The sequence below is a fragment of the Hylobates moloch genome, unplaced genomic scaffold (assembly GCF_009828535.3).
Source record: "Hylobates moloch isolate HMO894 unplaced genomic scaffold, HMol_V3 SCAFFOLD_18, whole genome shotgun sequence".
NCBI classification, from domain to species: Eukaryota; Metazoa; Chordata; class Mammalia; order Primates; family Hylobatidae; genus Hylobates; species Hylobates moloch.
This window is the reverse complement of record NW_026652293.1, coordinates 7697346-7724561: the sequence shown is the minus strand read 5'-3', so window position 1 is coordinate 7724561 and position 27216 is coordinate 7697346. Positions and strand designations below refer to the sequence as shown.

General features: G+C 43.4%; 1 long non-coding RNA gene across 1 annotated transcript; it reads left to right on the top strand.

The window, feature by feature from the left end:
- The first annotated feature begins 38 nt into the window (after positions 1-38).
- On the top strand, positions 39-9488 carry LOC131381807 (uncharacterized). Its single transcript, XR_009210750.1, has 3 exons — positions 39-81; positions 329-599; positions 9171-9488. It is a non-coding gene; the product is annotated as an uncharacterized LOC131381807 (long non-coding RNA).
- The last annotated feature ends 17728 nt before the right edge of the window (positions 9489-27216 follow it).

Sequence of the window (27216 nt, the reverse complement as noted above, 5' to 3'; positions counted from 1 at the left end):
ACTTCGGCTGGCGGCTCTGCTGGTGCGCCCCCTGCCAGCCGGCTAGCCGGCGCAGGATCCACTATCGTCAAGGGTGGCCAGGTGGGCGAGGCGGCATCCCTGATTGCCAGTCACCTGGGAGTGACGTCTGACCGCAGACCCTGTTGAGGGACTGCGAGACATAGGGAGAGGAAGAAAAAGTGAGGATATTTGTGGAGGTGGCGGGTGGAAGGAGCTAGACCTGAGAGCCCTGGTGCGCTTGATGGACGGGGACAGCGGGAGAAATTCCCGGTATTTTCGTCCCCAAGGGACGTCTTAACTTCCGGCCTATGTGCTTTTCCTGCGTTAGGTGCTTCCAATATCCTAAACGCAGTTAACCACTCCGCAAGGTAGAAAATAGGCCCCGAGAAGTTCAAGAACTTGCTCTAGAAGATTACTGAACGAGTAAGCAGCAGAGGCCGGTCTAGAACCCGCCCCGTGTGCCATTCTGATAGCGCAGCAGCAGCACTTAACACCTAACCGGCTTGGCTAAATTCTATGTGAGAGGCACTGGTGCTGAGGGTAAAAATGAAAACAAAACACCATCCAGTCCAGAGGCAGCTTACAGCTCAGTAGAGAAGGTATTGTGTGGTGTTGGCTGTGAAATTCACTTCATCTTCAGTATGCAAGATGGACTATTGGGACTCTCCCTAGAGCAGATTAGAAGTTAGGAGTGACAGAATGGGCGCGATGGCTCACGTCTGTAATCCCAGCACTTTGGGAGGCCGAGGCCGGCGGATCAGGAGGTCAGGAAATCGAGACCATCCTGGCTAACACGGTGAAACTCCGTCTCTACTAAAAATACAAAAAATTAGCCGGGCGTGGTGGCAGGCGCCTGTAGTCCCAGCTACTCGGGAGGCTGAGGCAGGAGAATGGCGTGAACCCGGGAGGCCGAGCTTGCAGTGAGCCGAGAACGCGCCACTGCACTCCAGCCTGGGCGACAGAGTGAAACTCTGTCTCAAAAAAAAAAAAAGTTAGCATTGACAATAGTACGGGTCCCAGACTCTCAGACAGGGCAGAGTCTGTGACGGGAGGGAGGTCCTTTTGTCTTGCCTTTTTTTTTTTTTTTGAGACAGAGTCTTGCTCTGTCGCCAGGCTGGAGTGCAGTGGCATAATCTCGGCTCACTGCAACCTCTGCCTCCCAGGCTCAAGCGATTCTCCCTCCTTAGCCTCCCAAATAGCTGGGATCACAGGCACCCGAACCACGCCCAGCTAATTTTGTATTTTTAGTAGACAGGGGGTTTCGCCATGTTGGCCAGGCTGGTCTCGAGCTCCTGATGATCAGGTGGGTGATCCACCTGTCTTGGCCTCCCAAAGTGCTGGGATTACAGGCATGAGCCACCGCATCCGGCCTTTGTCCTGCCTTTTCACCAGACTCCCCTTTATAATGTCACCAGACATCCAATTAGCGTTACTTCTTGAAGGTTCTATCTCCGCAACAGCCTACAAATTCAGCGCCTTCATTCTATCCCATGACCTCTTACCATTTAGCTGCCTAAAATATAGTAGCATTCTCCTTTTGTGCTTTGGAGCCCAAGCTTCCACCTTCCCAAGGATTTTGCTCTTTATGAGTAATTTTCAGTCTGTCATTCCCACCCATTTGCAAACAAGCTGTAGTAATATTTATTTTAAAAAAAATTATAACTCTCCTCAGCCACTATACTCCCGCTTCCAGCTATTACAATTCCTACCATTTCACAGCAGAACTTCTCCAAACAGCTGTCTATGCTTGTCCCCATTCTCTTACTCTCAATAAATGATACCTTGTATTATTCTGGAAATTGCTTTTTAAACTCTACACTATGGTGGGGCATGGTGGCTCATGCCTATAATCCCAGCACTTTGGGAGGCTAAGGTGGGTGGATCACCTGAGGTCAGGAGTTCGAGACCAGCCTGGCCAATATGGTGAAAGCCCATCTCTACTAAAAATACAAAAATTAGCTGGGTGTGGTGGCAGGCACATGTTATCCCAGTTGCTCGGGAGGCTGAGGCAGGAGAATCACTTGAACCCAAGAGGAGGAGGTTGCAGTGAGCTGAGATCACGCCATTGCACTCCAGCCTGGACAACAAGAACAAAGCTTTGTCTCCAAAAATAAATAAATAAATAAATTCTACATTATTTTTGACGTCTGTCTATGCTGATACACAGGCTTGATCTAGTTCATTCATTTTTAACTACTGCATAGTATTTAAGCATATGGATATAGCACATTTTGTTCACCAGAAATTTATCCAACTTTTCTAATTTATTTCCAGCTTTTCCCCCTATTTATTTTTATTTTAAAATGCTACAGTGAACGTTCTCATATGCCTCTTTGTGTTCATGTGTCAGAATTTCTCCCAGGTGTATATCTAGAAGTATATGCTGAGTATAAGTATTGTTGTGTCATATAATGTGTGAGTTTTCAACTAAATAGGACCATATCCTGAATTTTATCTCTAAATTAGTTGTACTAAATTAGTTGTCCAACCAGCTGCATTTTAGTTTCCCAACATCTTCACATTCAGACTTTTTAATTTTTATCAATCTGGTAGGTGTAAAAATAGCATCTCATTTTGCTTTTTTATTTCTCTGATTACTGAGTATTTTGAGTATCTTCCCTTGCATTTATTTGTTGTTTGGATTTTCTCTTCTGTAAATCGTTCATATCTTCTGCTCAACTTTTTATTAGGTTGTTTTTCTTATCAAATTGTAGGACCTCTATATATTCTGATATGTTGACAATATCTTCTCTAATCTGTCACTATCTTTTTGCTTTGGATGGGGTCTTTTGTTACACAGAAAATTTAAATTATGATGCAATCAATTCCTCCTTTTATTATTTTGGCTTTTTGTGTCTTGTGTTCTGCACCTTGAGAATAGAAATATTTCCCTCTGTATGTTCTTCTAACAAATTTAACTTTTGTTTTTCATGTATTTTTTTTTTTTTTTTTGAGACAGAGCCTCGCTCTGTCGCCCAGGCTGGAGTGCAGTGGCGCAATCTCGGCTCACTGCAAGCTCCGCCTCCCGGGTTCACGCCATTCTCCTGCCTCAGCCTCTCCGAGTAGCTGGGACTACAGGCACCTGCCACCACGCCCGGCTAATTTTTTGTATTTTTTAGTAGAGACGGGGTTTCACCGTGGTCTCGATCTCCTGACCTCATGATCCACCCACCTCGTCCTCCCAAAGTGCTGGGATTACAAGCGTGAGTCACCACGCCCGGCCTTGTTTTTCATATTTAGAGCTTTAATCCAACTGGAATTTATTTTTGTGTTATGTGTGGAGTAAGAATCTAACTTCATTTTTTCCCCAGCAGGGCAAACCAATTACTCCATTTATTGAATTGTCCATAATTTCTCAACTATCATCTGTATAATATATTATTTCAAATTCTATATGAGGCTATTTCTGGAATCTCTGGCCTATTCTATTAATTTATTTTTCTATCCCTGTCCCAATATTTCACTATTTTAGGTACAACAGCTTTCTTTTTTTTTTTTTTTTTTAAGAATCTTGGTTTAAACACTGCTCTCCAAGTTCTTTTTTTTTTTTAATTTTTTTTATTACTATACTTTAGGTTTTAGGGTACATGTGCACAATGTGCAGGTTTGTTACATATGTATCCATGTGCCATGGGTACAACAGCTTTCTAATGAGCCTTAATACTTGGTAAAAACAAGCCTCCCTTTGTTCTTATTTTTAAAATGTTTCTCACAATTTTGAAATGGTGAAATTTGGTATCAGTTTATTGAGTTCCAAAAAAGTTCTGTTGTTGAGTTTTTGGTTTGAGGCATTGACTTTAGAGATTAATTTGGGAGATAATTTATACATTCATGATTTCATTCAGGTCTATTCTTATGTCCTTCAATAATGTTTTATAATTTTCTTCAAAAATGTCTTCCCACCTTTTGATAGATTTATTTCTATGTACCTTACAGTTTCTGTTGCCATTGTGTATATAATTCTGTTATATCACATTTTCTAGTTACTATTGGTTATTGCCAGTATATGGGAACAATGTTGATTTTTGTGTCTTGCTCTTATATCCAGCAGTTTTCCTGCAGTTTGTAAATAATTTTGGATTATCTATACATACAGTATTGTCTGCAAACAACAATAATTTTTTTCTCCCATTCTATTTAGCTCTTCTTTTTCTTATCTTATTGCGAAGGCTAAGTCTCCAGTACAATGTCAAAGAGCAGGCATTGTTGATGTTTCTACCTTTAATGAGAATGCATCTAAAGTTTCACCATTACATATTATATTTATGGTAGGTCCTCTTCACTTTTTAATTTTTAAAAGATACTTATTTTTACACACACATATTATAAAGAGTCAAATGATTCTATAGTAGCTGTTATGAGAAAAAGTAATTCCTCCATACTACTAATATTTTTCAATTTCCTATTTTTCATTTTCTTCCATTTTTTACTGTTTTACTAAAGAAAACTTTATCCGTATACAAAAGCAGAGAGAATAGTATGAGGAAACCCCATGCTTCCATCACCCAGCTTTCACAATTACCAACAGATAGCCATTCTGTTTCATCTAAATCTTTAACCATTTCCCTCCATCCTAAGATTATTTTGAAGCAAATGTCAGACATCATATCATTTTATCTGTAAGTATTTCATATATGTATTTCTAAAGGATGAGGACTCTTAAATATAACTACAACACCTTACCATCCCTGTATTAGTCAGGGTTCTCCAGAGAAATAGAACCAATAGGAGACAGTGTGTGTGTGTGTGTGTGTGTGTGTGTGTGTAGAGAGAGAGAGAGAGAGAGAGATTTGTTATAAGACATTAGGTACATAATTTATAGAGGCTGAGACATCCCAAAATCTACAGTTGGCAAGCTGGAGACCAAGGAGAGGCAAAACATAGTTCCAGTCTGAGTCTGAAAGCTTGAGAACCAGGAGAGCTAATGGTATCAGTTCCTGTCTGAAAGCCAGCAGGCTTGAGACGACCGAAGGAGAGCAGATTTTCCAACTGGGGCTTCAAGGTGGGAAAACAACAATTTCCCAGTGTAAGCAGTAAGGCACAAAGAGTTCCCTTTTATTCGAGGGAGGATCTGCCTGTTTGTTCTATTCAGGCCTTTACTGATGGGATGAGGCCCACCCACATCAAAGAAGAGCAATCTGCCTTATTCAGTTTATTGATTTAACTGTTAACCTCATCCAAAAACACACCCAGAATAATGTTTAACAAACATACTCAGAATAATGTTTGACCAAATATTTGGACCCCCATGGCCCAGTCAAGTTGATACATAAAATTAACCATCACAATCTCTAAAACTATTAATAATTTATTAACATTGTCACATATTTTGTCAGGGTTCATAATTTCTTAATTGTCTAAAAACAATGTTTTATTGCCTTTAAATTTTTAGTGGTTTATTTGTTTGAATCCAGATTCAAATAAGGTTCACGCATTGGCATTGGTTAATGTGTCTCTTAGGTCTGTGATTTGTAGATTACACTGCCATCCCTTTGTATGCTTTGTTCTTGGCAGTGTTGTTGCTGAAGAAACCAGATTGTTTTGTAGAATTTCCCATGATGTATGTTTTTAAAATTGCATCCCTGTTAAGTTGTTTAACAAGTTTCTTTGTTTGCTGATGCCTGATCAGATTCTGGTTAGATTTGTTTAGTTTAGTATTTTAGCAAGAGTGTTTCATAGGTGTTATTGGGTGCATCCATCAGGGATATGTAATGTGTGATTGTCTCTCTTTTCGTGATGTTATCAGCCATTGTTAATTATTGCACAGATCCAATAATTTATCAGCATTGCAAAATGATCATATTCTATTATTCCTTCATTGATTATTACTTTAAATAATTCTGTAAAGAGAATCTTCTCTCATCAACTATTTGGTTATCCTTAAGCATAGTTTGCACAGAAAAGACAGAATAAATGCTTCTTTTTCTATTATTAATAGTTTTCAAGATAATAAATTTGTTTTCTGGAATTCTTCAAATCATGGTTTTTTGTTTTTTTTTTTTTTTTTTGAGGCAGAGTCTTGCTCTGTCACCCAGGCTGGAGTGCAGTGGCACGATCTTGGCTCACTGCAACCTCCGTCCTTCCAAGTTTAAGCAATTCTCTGCCTCAGCCTCTGGAGTAGCTGGGATTACAGGCACATGCCACCATGCCCGGCTAATTTTTTTTTGTATTTTTAGTAGAGATGGGGTTTCACCATCTTGGCCAGGCTGGTCTTGAACTCTTGACCTTGTGATCCACCCGCCTCAGCCTCCCAAAGTGCTAGGATTACAGACGTGTGCCACCACTCCTGGCCAAATCATGGATTTAAACATATTTTATACGTTTGAGTCACTTATAGTTATTACTTTGATGCTCAAATTGTCCTGACTTTGGCAAATGGAGCTGATTTATGTTGGTACCTTAGTCCTTTTGTGTTGTTGTTTATCGATGAATATTTACTTTAAAAATTTAATGTATATATCTTTTTTTTTTTTTTTGAGACATTTTTGCTCTGTTGCCCAGGCTGGAGTTCACCGGCATGATCTCGGTTCACTGCAACCTCAACCTCCCGGGTTCAAGCGATTCTTCTGCCTCAGCCTCCTGAGTCTGAGATTACAGGTGCCCACCACCATGCCCCCGCTAATTTTTGTATTTTTGGTAGAGATGGGATTTCACCGTATTGGCCAGGCTGGTCTCGAACTCCTGATCTCAAGTTGTCTTCCTGCCTCAGCCCCCCAGAGTGCTGGGATTACAGGCATGAGCCGCCACGCCCAGCCCTAAAGTATATACCTTTTTAATTGAGAAACAATTCAATATACCATAAAAGTCACCCTTTTAAAAAGTACAGTTCAATGGTTTTTTTTTTTTTTGTGGTGGGGAGTCTGGTTCTGTCACCCAGGCTGGAGTGCAGTGGCACGATCTTGGCTCACTGCCAGCTCTGCCTCCCGGGTTCACACCATTCTCCTGCCTCAGCCTCCCGAGTAGCTGGGACTACAGGCGCCTGCCAACACGCCTGGCTAATTTTTTGTATTTTTAGTAGAGATGGGGTTTCACCGTGTTAGCCAGGAGGGTCTCAATCTCCTGACCTTGTGATCCGCCCACCTCGGCCTCCCAAAGTGCTGGGATTACAGGCATGAGCCACCGTGCCCGGCCAATGGTTTTTAGTATATTCAAAAAGTTGTGCAACTGTCACCACCGTCTAATTTCAGAACAATTGCCTTACCCAAAGAAGAAACCACATACCCATTAGCAGTCACTACCCATTCCCCCTCCCACTCCCAGCTCCTGACAACCACCAATCTACTTTCTGTCTCTACAGATTTTCCTGTTCTGGGCATTTCATGCAAATGGAATCATACAATATGTGGCCTCTTGTGACTGGCTTCTTTCACTTAGCAGAGTGTTTTCAAGGTTCATCCATATTTTAACATGTAGCAGTACTTCCTTTCTATGGATAAATAATATTCCCTTGTATGGATATACCACATTTTATCTTTTATCAATCAATAGACATTTGGGTTGTTTCCACCTTGGGCAGGTTACAAATAATGCTGCTAATGAACATTCATGTACAAGTTTTCATGTGGACATATGTTGTTAATTTTGGGGGTATACACCTAGGAATGGAATTGCTGGGTTATGTGGTAACTCTGTTCACGTTTTTGAGGAACTGCCAAACTTTTTCAAAATTGGCTGTACCATTTTATCCTGAGTCCTTTTTATAAAGTCTTAGTGTTCTTTGATAGCTCTATTGCTTTCTGGCATGGCAAGATATTTTTGATGTAAGTGGCATACTGTATATTTTTTATAATCCTTTTTTTCATTTAACATATCCTGCAGACCACTTCATGGGAGAATTCAGAGATGTTTCTCTTTCCTTTTTGCAGTTTTTTAATACTCCAGTGTATGGAAGTACCATACTTTATTCATCCAGTCACTTTTCACAGGCATTCTGATTGTATCCAGTCTTGCTGTTACAAATAGTGCTATAATAAATTGCCTCTTTCTATAGATAGATAAATAGATCTATGTATAAAGATATATATGTTTGTGTGTGTGTGTGTGTGTGTATCTTTTCATATTTCACTAGTATAATCTTTGTGATAGGCGCCTAGAAGTGAGATTCCTGGGTTAAGTGTATATGCATAAACAATTCTGCTATATATTGCCAAATTATCCTCTGTAGGGATTGAACCTATTTGCATTATGACTAGGAATGCATAAGAGTGTCTGTTTTCCCAGTCTTGCCAACAGTGTATTCTTAAATTTTGGATTTTTGCCAATTTGATAAGTCAAAAATAATATCTCAGTTTAGCTTTGATTTGAATGCCTTTTAAGTGAGGTTGAACATCTTTTCATAACGTTAAGGGCCATTTGCATTTCTTTTTCTAATAATTATTGATATCTCTAGCTGATTCTTCTGTGATTGTTGACCTTTTTAATTATCCTTTTTGAGAAACTTTATATACCATGGAAATTAACCTTTGTCTGACATTTAAGTTGCAAATATTTTTTCCCATTTTGTCACTGATCTTTTTACTTGACTTATGGTATTTCTTGACGTAGATCACCATTTTAAACTCAATTTAGTAGATTTATTTGCTATTAACCTTGATATTTTAAAATAACAAATATATAATGCCACTTCTTGATTTTTTAGTTTTAGGAATTTTCTACTCACCTTCCCTTTGGTAGATGAGCAGATAGTACCCTTCTAGCAAAGACTCACCACTCACAGTGCATATTTTCGGAACCCCACCCTCCCAATATACTAATGGGAAGAGTGGCTTGTGCATCCTCATCTGAAACTGATGTCATAAGAACCAAAAGTTGGATCTTAAGGGAATAATAAAGAGTTTGTGAAGCTCCCTCCCAAAAATATAGTTAAAAATAAAAAACAAGGCACAATTTATCCTCAGATAATTTAATCAAATCTTTTAAAAAAGGATTTGCTTCCCTGGATTTGAATGTTGGTTTCTACATTATCAAGTAGTAGACATAAGAGGCAGAGAAATCTAAATCCAAATTGTTAGGTGTCACTTCCGTTGAAGAAGAAAGAAGTTCTGTTTTTGTATGTTCAACTTGAACACCACGTTTTCAGGAACAGATCTATCATAAAAAATAAAATGTGTTTCTCAGAATACATATTTATCAATGTATCTTTATTTAACAATCTTCCATTTTAGCCAAAGGGTGAATTCAAAATTTTTCTGGCATTATTATTTGCCAAAGAAGAGTGGGAACATGTGTCCCTCTTCTGCCATACTGTGACCTGGACAGAAGAAAGTGAATAAGGACATTTTTCTCCCTGAAGCCTTTGGGAGCTTGGCCTGCAGAAGCCTCTTCTTGATTAGGACTCAGAACCCTCTCAGAACATTGTGTGACCTGCCAGAGCTGGCATTGCACAGAGATCTTCCTGGGCAACCCTTGATTCACCATCCCATAAATGTCCAGATGGAGGAAGTGGTTTGGGGAAGATGGACCATTACGAAGATTAGTGCACATTTTATAGCTAGGAGCAGCCTTAGATGTTGCCATTGCCTTCTGTTAGGTTGGTTTAACACTGAGTTTCATGGCCAGTAAACAGGTAAAAGGAACTGTATGAAGGACAGGAGGGTTAGCCTGGCCAGTTTTGACTTCAGGGACTCCCAGAAAGTCTCCATTTGGCTCTTCTAATAATAAGATAACTTGTACAATCACAAAATGTTGCAGTTGAAAGAGACTCATCTTTTGGTTCTGGCCAAGAGGCTGAGGACTATGGAAAGGACCTCGAAGATCATCAAGTCCCATTCTCTCATTTTCCAGAAGTCCAAACTGAAAGCCAAAGAGACAAGTGGAGTTCTTTTTTTTTAGACAGAGTTTCGCTCTTGTCTCCCAGGCTGAAGTGCAATGGTAGGATCTCAGCTCACCGCAACCTCCGCCTCCCGGGTTCAAGCGATTCTTCTGCCTCAGCCTCCCAAGTAGCTGGGATTACAGGCATGCGCCACCACACCCAGCTAATTTTTGTATTTTTAGGAGAGACTGGGTTTCTCCATGTTGGCCAGGCTGGTCTCGAACTCCCAACCTCAGGTGATCTGCCTGCCTTGGCCTCCCAAAGTGCTGGGATTACAAGCTTGAGACACCACGCCCAGCTTACAAATGGCGTTCTTAACATCGCGCAGAGATGGTCTAGCCTGGAGCAGGGGAGGGCCGAGACCTAAGTCTCTTTTTTCCCCTTCTGTGCACCGCTCCCTGAGGGCAGCAGTTCCCCACCCTGGTTACACATTCAAATCTCCCGGACAAATTCTAAAATGCCTAAGCCTCACCCACAGTCATTCTGATTCACTGTTTTAGGGCAAAACATTCAGCCCTGGAGCCAATAAAGCCAACTAAACTTCTACGATGGGCTGTGTAATAATTTGTATAGTATATGATTTGTGTTTTTATAGGGGCTTTTTAGAGAGTAGAGAAATGACTCGAATAGTGGTAAGAATTTCAGTCACCCCATTGGATCAGGAGTATATGTGTGTACAGTGGTTTTGGGAAGCTGTCAGGCCTGTGAGGGGATCCAGTGTCTAGGCATCCTGGCAGCCAGAAACACAGTGAAATTCTATAAAGGGCTTTCCCTCTCTAGTGCCTAGGCATCCTGGAATCTAGAGAGGGGTAGCCCTTTATAGAATAGGAACACTCTCCCTGGAAGCCCCCCCGGCAGACCTCAGCTCCAAGTGGGGAGAGGCAGAGTTAGTACAAGATAGTTTCATTGGCAATGGGGCTGGAGTCTCCAGGGGTACCTATTTAGCTCTCTGACATGACTTCTTAGAAGAGGAGGCGATCTTACTATGCTCAAGTAACACCACCCTTGACTCCTTTGGGAGAACAGTTGAAACTTTCAACTAGTTATTATCAGTTCATGAAAAAGTTTTAGTTTTTCTTTTAAGCTCGTTGTAGCTATCAGATCTCCAATAAGTTTCCTTAATGACCTGAGGGCAGTGATTCACAGAGGATAGATGCATAGCATAGCTTTCTAGTTTCTGGGAAAGCTGGCCCCCAGCCAACTTGTGAGCTTGACTGTTTGAGGCTGGGAGCCCTGTGGAGAGAGGGGCCCAGGGTGCAGGAGCAGGGAGGTGCACAGCTGCTGAGCCCAAGAGGTGGGAGGCTGGGGACGGCTGCTGAGTCCAGCTTCCTCCTATTCTTGTATTCAGTGCCAGAGCTTCCTTGATCCTCTAGAGAAGTAGAGTCTTAAGCAAGACTCATCATTAAGCTGGCTCAAGTACACGCCTGGTTCCTCTCCTTCAGCTACAACAGGAGGAGGGAGGTTTGGCCTCAGTGTCTTTCTAAGCCTGTTTTCAGAGACTTGTGCTTCTTTTTTCCTTCTACTTCCTGCCCTACAACTGCTCCTCCGCAAACACACTCCTGCCATGTTCCCAATATTCTCATGTGCATTCCGCCATAGCAAGTGTTACTGCTCAGGTTGGGTTGGTGGATGGGTAAGTGACAGCCTGTGTTAGAGACATCCTTCTTCATTTATCTTCCCATCAACACTTACCGATTCTGTGCCCACTGATGGTGGCAGAGGGCAGGGGAGTTCATTAATCCATGTAGCCAATGTGCACTGGCAGGCAGCATGAAGGCCAAGTTGTCTATTAGGCACCTCTGTATCCCCAGCTCTCACCATAATTCCTGGCACATAATGGGTTCTCAATAGCCCTTTATTGGAATGAGGGATGGATGGCAGATATGGGGGAAAAAAACACTGGACCTGAAATGGGGAAACCTGAGTTCTCCTCTCGGTACTGCCAATGATTCGGTATACCCTTGATAAAGTCACTTCATCACTCTGGCCTCAGTTTTCTCTCATATAAAACAAGGTAGTTAGATTGGTTGATCACTAAGGTCCTTGCAGTACTTCTTTTAGGGTCCTATGATGGTACAATTCCACAATATCCTGACCCATGCTGAGCTGTTAGGGCTACGTGCTGAGGAATATATGCTGAGCTGTTACTCTTCTCAGGTGATACCGATGTTTAAAACAGGCCTTCTGAAAAATAACACCCAACCCAAGGAGGGACTCTAATTCTGAAAATTCAGAGCTAAAGGGGGAAGTCGTGGGCCAGATTTGTGGGCACAGATTCCAAGTCAGAGTCCCACTCAACAACCAGGATTGGCAACTGCCCGGACAGAGGATGTCGGAATGTCATACAGCAGGCCAGGCTTCAGGGCGGTGGGATCGTAGGTGAGCAATCTCATTCAGAAAGATAATGTCCCTCTCTGAGATGCCTCCCATACTGGTCCATGCCATGTTCCCTTCCTATGATTTGGCTTAGATTTAAGTCTGGTCTTTAACCTACTTCTACCTTCAGAATCTGGTGTCCTGATCCCCTCAATGAAAAAAAAAAGTCATTGTATAGCCAAAAAACATATTTTCAAAGGACCAGTCTAAAATGGAATTGCTGGTACATTTCCATAGTGAACTTTTGATGAAATAAAGATATTCCTGACAAAATATTGCATAGGAGGGCAGATTTAAGTAAACCAGTACGTTGGAGAGAAGCACAGACTAGATTTTGTTTGCTTTTTAGTATCTATCTGGTGCCAGCTCTATCAAGGCATGGTTCCAGATTCTTGCTATAAGCCTGGAAAATAAACCCTGTATTATTTTCCTTTTTTCCCCTACAATGGTGAGTAAATTGAGATGATTCAGAGAGGTTGAGTGACTTACCCAATGCTCTTACAGTCAGTAAGTGGGGGATTACAATTCCAAGCCTTTTCCATATAAGACTCCAAAATTCAGTCTTTCTTGCTGCTCCTGGGTACTTAGAGAAGGTGACATACAGCTGCAGCATATCCATTATCTCCTTAATAGAACCAATAATACTAATAACAACTAATATTTACATAACCCTTCAGAATTGAAAAATTACTTTGATCTTACATTATCTCATTTAATTCTCACCGTAGTCCTTCCTAGTGGATATTTCAGTCCTAATTTTAAGAAAGACATTGAGGTTCAGAGGAGCTAATTACTACACCAAGATCACACAGCATATAAAGACTGATATAAGGGACAAGAACAAAAATCCTTTGGGGTTCTCCTAGGGAGTATAAAGGGATTCTGAGTGTAAAAATCTTGAGAATCACCATTCCAAGCCAAGCGTTCTTCTCAGCTTTGCATTTCTGCCTGCTTTTTTCAGTCACACAGACTTGAAATCCAGGAATCATAGACTCATAGAGCTTGAAACATGGAAAGGCTCTCAAAAACGATCTAGCCTGGCTGGGCACAGTGGCTTATGCCTGTAATCCCAGCACTTTGGGAAGCTAAGGTGGGAGGATCACTTTAACTCAGGACCAGTCTGTTGTCAAGACCAGCCTGGACAACATAGTGAAACCCATTTCTACCAAAAAAAAAAATTAGCTGGAGATAGTGGTGCACACCTATAGTCCAGCTACTTGGGAGGCTGAGGCCAGAGGATCACTTGAGCCCTGGGGATCACTTGAGCCTGGGAGATTGAGGCTGCAGTTAGCCTTGGATGTGCCACTGCACTCCAGCCTAGGTGACAGAGCAAACCCCTTGTCTCAAAAAAAAAGTAAAAAGTAATCTAGCCCATCAGTTTTCAAAGTGGAACCCAAGCGTTCCCCAAAGGTGCTCCAGGGGCTCCCTTGGGGGCAAAGGCTAGGCCAAGTGGGTGAGGTTCCTAGAAAAATTGCTATTCATGAAACTAACACTAGGATCTCTCTTAGAAAAGAATTGCCTTTGCTTAGGAAAAGACCTAATAACCTCCAGGGAGATAGAGGTAAGGCCCTGGTGGTATGGTCTGGAAGGCAGCAAGGAAGAGATGGTTAAACCAGTAACATGAATAATTAACAGGATTTGGAAAGTGAGGAGGAGTTAGAGAGAGGAGGAGGGAGAGAGGGCCGGCACTGTGGCTGAACGCCAGTGCGGAGTCAGCGGGTCTGGTACCTGTGCTTTTTAAGAACTGGGAAGTTTAATTTTAGCTGTGTGCTCTAATGGCCCTGTGATGTACACATGCCATCCCTGGCTCCCCTCCACACATAGATGCCTCATGTAGACACGTTTGAGAAGACGGGGAGGGGATTGAGGAAAAAGTCATGTCCTATATTTCTGCCAATGTTGAGGCAGAGAGGAAGAAAAAATTGCAAAATGCAGAATGTGGCAGAGCTACACATTGGAGCCAAGGTGACAGGGAATAAGCAAGCGCATATGGATTCACAGAGTGTATGGGGTGGGGGTTCCAGAGGGTCTTCTCCAGATCCCAAGGAGCAGGCGACCTAGTGATATCAAGACTAGCACAGGCCTGGTGCAATGGCTTATGGCTATAATCCCAGCACTTTGGGAGGCCTAGGTGGGTGGATCACCTGAGTGCAGGAGTTCAAGACCAGCCTGGACAACATGGCGAAAATCTGTCTCTACTAAAAATACAAAAATTATCCAGGCATGGTGGCACACACCTTTAGTCCCAGCTACTCGGGAGGCTGAGGCAGGAGAATCGCTTGAACCCAGGAGGCGGAGGTTGCAGTGAGCCAAGATCGCACCACTGTACTCCAGCCTGGGGGACAGAGTGAGACTCTGTCTCAAAAAAAAAAAAAAAAAGCAATACTGAAAGCTCATATGCATACTGAAATTTTACAAGCTTCTCTCTAGATATTCCAGTTGCGATATTCTGGATAAATTTACTAAAGCTGCTCTTTTCTATTTTTTTGTATTCCTCTCTTTTGCTGAGCCCTAAATATGGACCTAGTCTTCCTATGGAGTAGTCAGGACTAGCTAGGGAGGCATAGTGGGTGAAATAAGTCAGGAGATCCTTTGGGAGGGGTTGTTGGTGGTGAGCTTTTAGCCAGATTTCACATGGGATGTTGAACACGGAATGAAAGTAAGAAGGGGGAAGACACTGATAGCAGATGAGGCTAACAGGGGCAGAGGGCCTGCCACTTCTGGGTAAAGTTGAACTCAGCCCAGACTGTTCTAGAATCTAGAAAAGTGAGCTGCACAAAAGAAAATGTGAATATCCCTCCAGAGCCGGGGCAGTTTGCTTCCGCTCCTGTGTTCCTCTGCAGTCAGCATCAGGTGTGCAGGGCTGAGTCCTCAGAGAATACATCCCTTGACTTAGAGGAAAGGGCCAGAAAACGTCATTGGCCGACACAAAGCCAAAGGATCACCTGGAAATGGCTGCACATGGCAGTCTTTAGATACTGACCTGAGGAGATGCTGTAACTGAGTGAAGCCAATGAGACTGAATCAGAGCTTCAAACACACACCGCTCTCTGAAAGGCCCTCAGAATGTCTATGATTAAAAAACAACAAAAATCTGTCCATATTTTTCTATTTTTTTTTTTTGAAATCAGCATTTCCTAAAACATTTAATCACGGGGTCCTTTTATATATAAGGCAGAAGTTGCGTGCTGAATCTGGCCTGGATATGTTTTGTTTTCTTTAACGAAGTTTTTTTTGGCTTGTTATCTGTTTTTTGTTTTTTGAGATGGCATCTCGCTCTGTCACCCAGGCTGGAGTACAGTGTGTGATCTTGGCTCACTGCAACCTCCGCTTCCCAGGTACAAGTGATTCTCCTGCCTCAGGCTCCCGAGTAGCTGGGACTATTGGCACGAACCATCATGCCTGGCTAATTTTTGTATTTTTAGTAGAGACGGGGTTTTGCCATGTTGACCAGGCTGGTCTCAAACTCCTGACTTCCGGCGATCCGCCCACTTCAATCTCCCAAAGTGCTGAGATTACAGGTGTGAGCCACCATGCCCAGCATCATGAAGCATTTTTAAAATTAGTTTGAGTTGACTGGCAACATTTAAAAATCAAGTGATTTCACCTGAAAATCCAGTTTACCAACTTCTCTTGAAAAAAAAATTACACCTGGTAACTTCAGGGCCTCATTCTCACCTGGCCACAGTCTGCTGGAGTTGAGCAGTAGTCATCTTGCAAAGGGTCGTGCCCGCCCCAGCTTACCAGAGTCCTCAGAACTCACCACTGCCCACTCACCCCACTGAGCATTCATTGCCATTATCTTCATGTCTGTATTATTTTTTTCTTGTAGTAAAGAGCATGAAGGTCTGGGCATGGTGGCTCACGCCTATAATCCCAGCACTTTGGGAGGCCGAGGCGGGTGGATCACTTGAGGTCAGGAGTTCAAGACCAGCCTGGCCAACATGGTGAAACTCCATCTCTACTAAAAAATACAAAAAATTAGCTAAGCATGATGGCATGTGCCTGTAATCCCAGCTACTCAGGAGACTGAGGCAGGAGAACTGCTTGAACCCGGGAGGCAGAGGTTGCAGCGAGCCGAGATCATGCCACTGCACTCCTGCCTGGGTGACAGAGTGAGACGCTATCTCAAAAAAAAAAAAAAAAGAAAGAAAAGAAGAAAAGAAAAAGAGCACAAAGAAGCATATTTATATTCAAGTTTCTATTGAGATTGTTTTATTCAGCTTGTTTCCTTTATGCTACATACCTGGACCCCATTGCATTTACATTTATGAGCCCTGTTATAACACCTGTCAACATCACATAGATCTAGAAAAAGGGAAGAGTTGCCAAACTGTCTCCTCTGCCCCCACCCTCACCCCTATACATCTGTATACAAATGCCAGAACTAGTACTGAAGAAAGCCCTGGGCCATGGTGCTGTCCAGGATACAGTCACCTACCCACCCCCAGAGTAACAAGGAGACCTCAGGAAAACACAATGAGAAATATAGCTGATATGAAGAAAGTTGTAACCTTTTGAGACAGTGTTATGTGGCTATCAGAAAAGGCATATCAAGGAAAAGAGTCCACTCAAGGGAAACCCCGTTTATGGAAACAGGTATTCTGTTGTAAAGTCAAAGGGTAGCTCTCTCTCAGCTTCTTCCACAGCCCTCCCCGCCCTTTGAGCTAATTTCATGCTCACCAAGCAACCTCCTAGTTATAAATTCCATACCAGGAAATGTGTGTCTTGGAAAGCAAACATGAATATTCTGGTTGCCGGACAGCTGTGCTTGTCCATGACTCATTTGTAAATTGGCCTCTTAGCATGCATGTTTCTTTTTTTCTTTTCTTTTCTTTTTTTTTTTTGAGACAGAGTCTTGCTATGTTGCCCAGGCTGGAATGCAGTGGCACGATCTCAGCTCGCTGCAACCTCCGCCTCCCGGGTTCAAGTGATTCTCCTGCCTCAGCCTCCCGAGTAGCTAGGACTACAGTCGTGAGCCACCATGCCTGGCTAATTTTTTGTATTTTTAGTAGAGATGGGGTTTCACCATGTTAGCCAGATGGTCTCGATCTCCTGACCTCGATCTGCCCGCCTCAGCCTCCCAAAGTGCTGAGATTACAGGTGTGAGCCACCGCGCCTGGCCAGCATGCATGTTTCTTATGAGGTTAGGTTATCACAGGTCTATAATCCCCAGGACCATTAATAAAACTGAGCTCCTGGTATTATAAAACTGAGGAGCTAATCAGGCGAAACTCAAACAGTGGCATCCTTACCAAGGGATAGATTCATCTGCCAGCCAGCCACCTTTTTGCTATTAGAGAGAGATTGGCCTGCCCGGAGTTTTGGGTGCTGTGGCTTCCAGCCCCCGCTGCAGAGGTCTGCAGTAGGAGACTGGTGGGTCCTGGTGCAGTTTGCTACTGAGCTCTCACTGTCCCTGGGCTCTGACCCTGATTAGTGCCTTCCTCTGTGCCTGACCCAGAGGAGTACTATGTAAATGTTTGTGGAAACAATCTCCAATGGAAACATTTCAGCAGGGACCAGGTGACCACCCATCAGAGATGCCTGCAGGGATCCTCGCTCTGTTTGGGAGGCTGCACTTCTTGATTTCATAAGTCTCTTCCCTCTCTGATGCTACATCTCAGCTTCCTGGGCTGGCTGGTGGCAGAGGGCAGAGCAAGGAGATGTGAGAACAGTGCTGGCGTTCAGCCACTGAGCAGTCTCGGGTGGGTCTCTGAAATGAGAAAACAGTACTATTGCCCAGTACACATCTAGCAGCTTCCTGGTAATCAGAGGTGCTCTCCTGAGATCCTTGAATGCCCAGAAGAGGGAGATGAGGTAGGGGAGGAGAGAAGGAACACTTTTATCAGCACAGTATTTCTTTGAGGCAGCAGGTGCTAGCTTAGGGGAGGGCATATAGGGAATGGGGGAGTGCTGGGTAGGGAGAGGGGATTTTGCCCACTCAAACAAGACAGGCAGGAAGCGCCAGACAGCTGCAGGGGGTGGGGATGGATGTGCATGGAGTTAGCCCTGCTGCTAATGTTAAAAAATGTTACACATCCTTTAATTAGGTTGAGTAAAGAGTTACACTGGGGGAGAGTTTTAGGGTATAGTTTGATGCCCTGCCAGCACCCATGAGTGGTGAGTGAGCAGATGAATGTAGCTGACCCCTGTATTCCCTCTGTGCCCTGCTCTAGACTGGCACCCAAAGTCGCAAAGGAAAACTGTGCCAATAAACCTATCCCTCCTAGGATGCCTATGACTACCAGCTTGAAGCATTGCTTTTACATTTTTCAGAGAGAAGATTGTAATGAGCCTATAACCCACCACCTCAATTTAACATTATTTTCATTTTGCCATATTCACTTCATTTTCGTTTTTTTCTTTTGTTCTGTTTTGGAGATGAAGTCTCGCTCTGTCGCCCAGGCTGGAGGGCAGTGGTGTGATCTCGGTTCACTGCAACCTCTGCTTCCCAGGTTCAAGCGATTCTCTTGCCTCAGCCTCACAAGTAGCTGGGATCACAAGCGTGCACCACCACACCTGGCTAATTTTTGTATTTTTACTAGAGATGGGGTTTCACCGTGTTGACCAGGCTGGTCTCAAACTCCTGATCTCAACTGATCCACCCACCTCGGCCTCCAAAACTACTGGGATTACAGGCATGAGCCACTGTGCCCAGCGCATATGCACTTCATTTTTATGCAGATCTCAAGTATCATGAAATAGGAAGCTTTAAAAAAATCAGGATGTTGTCTCACATAACCATTATAGCATTATCACATCTGACAAAATGAGCAATAATTCCTAAACATCCTCTAACACCCAGTCAATACTCAAATTTCCCCAACTGTCCCAATAATGAGTTTGAATGGTTGGTTGGTTTGCAGCAAAGCTTTTCAAACAGCTTTCCTGGAAGCCTCCGGCTTCCATCCAAGTGTCTCAAGGGCCAGCAAGGGTGAGGCTAAGGGGGAAGGCCCAGGCCCCTGCCCCTGCTTCGGCCAGAGCAGTTTTTATTATTAGGGACAAAAAGGGAGTTTTCTGTTAAAAGAAAAAAACAGAAAATCATTTCCATAAGGCACTATTTCTCTTATATTTTTCAAAGAGAATGCCTAGTGCTATAAATATCTTAAACCTGAGGGATAACTTCCTAGTGGTGGGACAGTGGGATCCCTTGGCAGTGCAGAGTGGGGATGGAATGAAAGGATTTGGGAGAGAGTTGGACAGCTATAAAAGGAAGAATTTTATTCCCTCTGGGAATGACTCTGGATTCACAAACCAGACTTTCCCAGTACAAACAGAATACTTTGGATTTGCTTGGTAGTTTCTCCCTGACTGCTAATACATCTAATGCTTCACCTTTGCCCTTTCTAGCTACCTAGATCCCATTCGATAGAATCCCACCTAGTTCTTGCTCATTCATAGGGCAGAGTTGTACAATCCGAGTCCAGTGAATTTGGAAACCCTCCCCTGCTCTGTTTATACTTTCCACTTTCCCAGGTATACTCCAGAGAACCTGACCTCAGGGAAATGGTCTTCCAAAATTCTAATCATTACAGTTTGATATTAACAAAACAAATAGTAACACAGAGTATCCATAACACAAACCTATCAGTAGCAAAGCAAGGGTTATTCTTCCAAGAAGCAACAAATCAGCAATCTGACCCGGCAAGGGGCTACAGCTATTGTTATACCAGCCTAAAAAAGAAAAGCATGGATAACAAGAAAAATGAGCAATTCTAGGAAATTCTGACCTTTTCAGGGAAACTTAATAATCACAGCTTTCAATAATAGTTAAAGGCCAGGTGCAGTGCCTCACGCCTGTAATCCCAGCACTTTGGGAAGCCGAGGCAGGCGGATCATCTGAGGTCAGAAGTTTTGAGACCAGCCTAGCCAACATGGTGAAACCTTGTCTCTATTAAAATACAAAAATTAGCCGGGCATGGTGGTGGGCACCTGTAATCCTAGCTACTCAGGAGCTGAAGCACGAGAATTGCTTGAACCCGGCTGGCAGAGGTTGCAGTGAGCCAAGATCTCACCACCGCACTCCAGCCTGGGCAACAGAGTGAGACTTTGTCTCAAAAAAATAATAATAAAAAAATAATAATAATAGCTAGAGATCTTTCTCCTCCTTCGGAGAATGTGCCCAGATTAACCTGGCAAAATGCTCAATATACTTTCGAGACTCTTGAGGTCATCAACTGAAGTTATCATCAACTAATAATGCTTGGCTGTATTGTCTGTCTTGTTCAACTGCAGAATTGTAAGCTCCATAAACATGGTGACAATGTCTATGTTATATACACACACACGTGCTCTGTAGATAATCAGTTAACACATGTTTTTCCACTAATATGCAGATTATATACAAATAAGCTCAGCTTGGGCAGACAAAAAACTTGGGAACATTTCACATGAGTCTCATCCTTTCCCATCACCAATATTTGTGTAGCTTTTCAGTAAGGATGGATAAGACTCTAGATTGCCCTTGAATCTAACTGACATGTATGATCATTTACTAAGTGCCTAGTTCTCTTTGTGTGTTAGTCCATTTTGTGTTGCTATAAAGGAATACCTGAGGCTGGGTAATTTATTTTTAAAAGATGTTTCTTTGGCTCATGGTTCCACAGGCTGGACAAGCATGGTACCAGCATCCACTCAGCTTCTGGTGAGGCCTCAGGAAGCTTTTAGTCATGGTGGAAGGGAAGAGGAGCTGGCCTGTCTTGTGGCAAAAGAGGGAGCAAGAGAGAGAGGAGGAGATGCCAGCCTCCTTGAAACAGCCAACTCTTGCATGAACTAACAGATCAAGAACTCACTCATTGCCATGGGGAGGGGACCAAGTCGTTCATGAGGGATCCGCCCCTATTATCCAACACCTCCTGCTAGGCTCCACCTCCAACATTGAGAATCACATTTCAACACGTGATGTGGAGGGGACACACATCCACACCATATCACTTTGGCTATAAACGATGCATAAAATATGGTCCACGTAAGGTAGCTGGTGACACCAACCTGCATGCAAAAAACATGAAGGAAGGCAAGATAGTGTGTGCTTTTCCCTCTTTATCCAAACATGACCCTGCCTTTCAGGTCCAAATCAAATCTTCCCCACTCACTAAGCATTTATCATTCATTCCTATACTTGGTCAGACTTTAATGAGGACTTACTGAATCCCAGGAATAATACTCAGGATTCAGAGTATTAACAATACTCGGGAATCAGAGACAGGGCAATACTGTCTCTGATACACAGGGCAATAACAATACTCAGGAATCAGAGACAGGGCAGTGAACAAGATAGCCACAGTTCCTATTCAAGGACTTAACAAACCAATGATCTTGAAAAGTTATGTAACTGTTACAGATGTAGGTATGCTGACAACAAAACTGTAAGCTCCTGAAAGGTCATGATCATATCTTACATTCTTTTGCCATCTCCATACCAGCTAACATTTTTCCATAGAACTTATTGAATAAAGTTTGAAGAGCTGGGTTGGGTGGAATTTTTAGTAAATGTGAAAAGCTATAAATTGATAGTAAAATCTCAACACAGAGAAATCTTAAAACACTAAGAACTGTTGCCCACTCCTCAAAACTCAAAACTCAAATGTCACCTCCTCCATGATGCCTTCCCTTAACTATTCAGGCAGGGTTCGACCCTTTCTTCTCTGAGTCCACACCACTGGGTGAAGACCATGGATAAAACTTAGCACAGTTATTGTAATTACTAGTTTATTTGCTTCCCCTCAGATAAGTAGTGGGGTGTTTGGAGGAAAGGGGAGAGGGTCCCCAAGCCCTCCCAGGGAGACAGCTCCTCTCTGTTTCTTGAATGGAGAGAGTAGAAAATGCACGTGCCCAGCAGGCTTTTTCCTGATAGAATGACAGACATACAAACGAACATTCACAAAATTACCACTCCATGTAAACATATGAATGATGGTCCTCTCAACCCCTTTCCTGAGAAGTTAAGGATAAAGTGTTCAATTGTACATTTTAAGATAACTTAAAGAGTGTAATTGGATTGTAACTCAAAGGATAATGGTTGAGGGAAAGAATACCCTATTCCCCATGATGTGCTTATTTCACATTGCATGCCTGTATCAAAACATCTCATGTACCCCATAAATATGTACACCTACTATGTACCCACAAAAATTTTTTAAATTTTGAAAATAAATAAATAAATAAATCAATCAATCTAACTCAAGAAGAACTAGAAAAAAAAAAAAAGAATAAATTGTTCTAGACCTTTGTGAAAGGGAAATGGCATAATTGGAGACCACAGACCTGGAGGTTGAGTACCCCCATCAGAGTGGGGTAAGGAGACTTGGGGCTGTCCTCATTCCGCGTTATGAGAAATAAGGAAGATGGTAGTAGTAGATAGTACTGGCTGTTTGGTAAAGGGGGATATATCTCAAAAGAAACCACTAGTAGCGGGTAGGGAAAAATTTTAACTGAGAAGGTAGAAATTTTACCCAAAGGAGAGAATTCTGGCAGCCATAGATAGTGAGTGGTTTAGCTAACAGGCCCCCTAGTGAAGGAGAGGTTGTGGTCATGAGCTGAGGGCAGCAGGGATCTAATCAGAGTCAGAGACGAGAATGTCCTGAAGGAATGGGAGAAACCAAGCAGGTCCAGAATTCCAGGAACTTCAGTACCAGACAAATAACCCAGGCAGGAATTCAACCTCGAGAAACAGAGAGGAGATTCAGGCATGGCATTTGGTTAGGAGGGCACTATATGATAGCTATTTTAGAGCTCAGCCTTCACAGCCAAATGGACCAAGGCTCAAACCTCAGCTTGATCAGGCAAATTACTTAACCTCTCTAAGTCTCAGTCCACATCCCTATGAAATGAGGCTGTTGAGAGGAATAAATGAGATTATGTGTGAATAGGGTTTAGGACTATGCCTGGTTCATAGTAAATACTAAAATAGTCATTGCAAATGTAATGGTAATGGGGGACGAATTAACAGCAGTAGAGGTAATAGTAAGAGTGGTGATGGTGGTAGTAACAAGGAAATATTCCAGAATCTGATTGCTGGAATTAAGATAGCTGTCAGTTGGCACTGAACTGGAAGTCAGGACATCAGATTCCAATCCTACTTTTGCTGAATGCTAGATATGTGATCTTGTTCAAGTCAAAGAACTTCTCTGAGCCTCGGTTTTCTCACCTGTCAAGTGGAGGTGTTCACACTGGTTGTGCACTCCTCCCAGAATTCCTGTGAGAATTTCATCAGATGCAGCATCTGCAACCACCAACACAGACACTTGATGAATGTTGATCCACTCCAATGGTCAGGATTCACCAACAAGACTGACCTGAAACTGAATAAAATGTTCTCACCTTTCCTTTTCTGAAGCAGGGTAAGGCCCAGAGTTTGGACCAGGTTGAACTTGCCAATGTGTTTGTGATATAGACAGGAGACACAGGGAAATACTGGGTAGAAGAGGGTAGTTCCCTGGCAAAGGCCCCACCCTCAAGCCTGGAAATCCATGGCCCTAAATGGAAACAGGCATTCCTGTTTTCATGCTCCAAAGTTGGTAAACCCCAGGCTTCAGAGGGAGATGAGGAGACAAACAGAAAAGCAGAAGAAGGGCAGAACCATGCGGCAGAGGGAAGGAAAGGAATGTCTGAATATCAAGAGGAATTCAGCTGGGGGCATTCGGAGAGGAGATCAGCCACTGGACATTCAAATTCCAAAGGAAGATCATCTTCCCACTCCATCCCCCTTCTAACTCCCCATCCATCCCACTGAGAGCCACCTCCACCACTCAATAAAACCCCTGCATTCATCCTTCAAGTCTGTGTGTGACCTGATTCTTCCTGGACACCGGACAATGACCTGGGTACCAAGAATGTCTACTGAGCTGTCTAACACTTAAGCCATCCCCGGACAGCAAGGCTAAAAGAGAGCACTGTAACACGTGCCCACTTGGGCTTTGGGAGTCGCAGACACCCACCCATAGACACAACCATGGGCTAGAGCCCAAAAAGCGCTCACCCTGACTCCTGCACCTGACTGTCTGCATGCTCGGCTTCCTGTAAGCGGTTTGAGCACCCAGCGGCTGAACATATGAGCCACCCTGATCACACATCCTGCGAGGGGGCGTCAGAGAACTCTCCCATTTCATCTGTTTAAGTGGTCTCAGCTGAGAGACTGGTTTTCTGGAGGGCAGAGAATTAGGCAGGTCATCATTTTCTCCCTTGGTCATAAACCACCTCCAAATAATCCTAGCTGTCACCATCAGAAAGCTTAAACTCACCTTGAATCCAGCCTTTGAGTTAAAAGAACTTGGAATTCTTTCTTTGCTCCCTTGGGCATTTAGGTTTTAAATTCATTTGTAAACATCGGTTTGGAGAGAAGTCAGGTAGATCCAGGTTTGCAATTTTAATCCGAAGCGATGTTTCTGGGCTTTCCTGTAGCATACCCAGCTAACTGGAAAATCTAAAAGTAAATACATTTTGAAGAGAGAGAGAGAGAAAAAAAAATAAGTTCCTGCTGCTCTCAGATGAGGCCTTTGCAACCTGTGAACAATGTCATCATTTTGTTGCCTGTACAAGAAATAGACAGCTCTATTTTCACTTTATTCTAAGTCATTTATGTAACTACAAAGGTGGTAGTGGGAGTCTCTAAGAATTGTTTTATAATGCTGTGGTGCCCTCCTTTGAAAAACAAAACCAAATTATCCACGTATAGCACTAAGTGAGGTGGTCCTGAGCAAGGGATAGCAATGTTTGCTTTCTGCAGACATCTGAAGTGGGAGCCATGGTGACCAGGCATACCTGATGGCCACACAGCTATCCCCCAGCACTCAGAGGAGCCATCACAGGGATATTAGATCACATTAACATTTTAAAACCTACTACTGCACTTATCACACTTTACTCAACTTGCCCTGGTGGATCTGGTATTTCAATCAAAAGAGTTCTAAATAGTAGGGGGAACAACTGTCTTGGTTGCTGGGGAAAGAGGGATTTCCTGGGATGTGAAACTTTAAGTAAAACAGGGACAGTCCCCCACAAACTGGGACAGTGGTCATCCTGCTAAAGAATGTCCCATTTTCCTATTGTTGACGCCAAAAAATGTGACCAGGCGAAGAGTAGAGACAGCACGACCCCTTCTTTAAAGTAGTGGTTATCAAACTTTAGCCTGCCTCAGAATCCCCTGGAGGGCTCAGGAAAGTGGCTTGACTAGAGTTTCTGACGCAGTAGATCTGGGTAGGACCTAAGAATGTGCATATCTAATGAGTCCCCACATGAGGCTGATACTACTAGTCCAGGACTACATGTAAGAACCACTGCTGTAAACACTGGGTTCTTAGCTGCACATTGGAGTCACCTGAAGACTTTTTAAAAAATGGGTGCTTTGGTCTCACCCCTTAGAGGTTTTGATTTAATGGCTATGGAGGTATTTTTAAACCTCTCCAGGTGACTCTAATGTGCAACAAAGTCTGAGACCACTGCCCTAAAAGGCACTGAATTCAGGAAATGACTGATATTTGTTTCCTGACATTTGTTCATTTGACATTCAACGCGTACTTGTTAAGCAACTACTATGTGCCATGCACTATGCCAGAGGCTGTGTGGTTAGATTATATATGATCCCTTCCTCAAGGAGCTTACTGTTTCAGGGAAAACACAAGATAAACAAGTCAACAAAAAATAATATACAATTAAAAATTGAGATAAGAGTCCTGGAAAAAAAAGAGCAGGGAGCTAGGGATCTGGGGGAATAAGGGTGTGGGGAGAACTATTCTGGACAGAGATGTCATTGAGGATGTCTCCAAGATGGCATTTAAGCCAAAACCAGAAAAATGAAGGCCAGCCATCCTGCATATGGAGAGAAAAGCACTCCAAGGAAGAGAAAAAGTTCTCAGAACTGTCGGGAGGGGAGTGCTCCTGGAGGACGGAGAGCTGGGCAGGGCAACCTGAGACAAGGTCATGGGTGGGGTGGACAGGGCCACATCCCTGCTAGACCATGGGAACCAGCTGGAGTCATATTCTAATTGCACTGGCAAGCACTGAGGGGGAACATTTCTGTTTTCATTTTATATTTGAAAGTATATACATTTTTAAGGCTGCCGTGTGGAAAAGAGATTGGAAGCCTCTGAACCCAGGTTCTTCACCAGAGACAGATGAGAGCGAGGGATTCAGATGGTGACGAGTCATGAGAATGTCTCCCGAGGGTTGCTGAGAAGGGCTGCATGGGGTACACTGTGTGCAGCTGTAGCTTTCGGGAGGAGAAGAACTGTGAGTGCCAGTCACATACGGTGGCTGAGTGTGCGTCTCTTGTGCACTGCGTGGGTGAACTCACCAGATATTAAATTACAGGCATCAGTTTAGCACCTCCACCTCTTTTCAGTGTGGACTTGGGCTGCAGGCTGTTCTAATGAGGGGCTGGCTTTACAGTTCCCTGTTAGATGAACTGGAGGTTCCAAGGCTGTCAGCCAAGCAGGGAAGTCCAACGCCAGGTCCTGCGGCCCAGGGATTCGGGACTCCCAGGTGCACGGCCATCTGCAGTGGCCCTTTGCATTGTGGGGGATTTTTAATCTGTTGGCCAGATGGAGGGTCGGAATAAATGGTTCTGGCAGTAACCAGACACCTGAGGTGGGAGGACAGCAGGGAGGACAGTCTGTGGAAAAGCCTGTCCTGAGTAAGCAGGTGCGAACTCCCTCAGGGCAAGAGAAGGGAGCCGTCTCGCAACACATACGCGAACTCTTTGTCACTGTGAAATCCTTGCAGAATGCATTTGAGCTGAAACAAAATCCTTCTAAAGAGTACATTAATAGTCCTCATGAGGCCTTTCACAGCTAAGAACCTCCACCTGGTCCTAAACTGCATGCAGGGGAAGGAGAGAAGGGCAGGCCTTGCTTCAGAGTTTTATAGCCAGGGAAACAGAAATGGGGAGGAAGCGCAGGGCTGCCAGGGAAACAGAGACTTGGAGGAGGGCTGGGACTGCCTTAGGCTTAGAGGATGAGGACATCAGAGCAGATGCCTAGTTCCCTGTTCTCAATGGTATCCTAGGACCCATACATTGCCTCCCTTGGGGA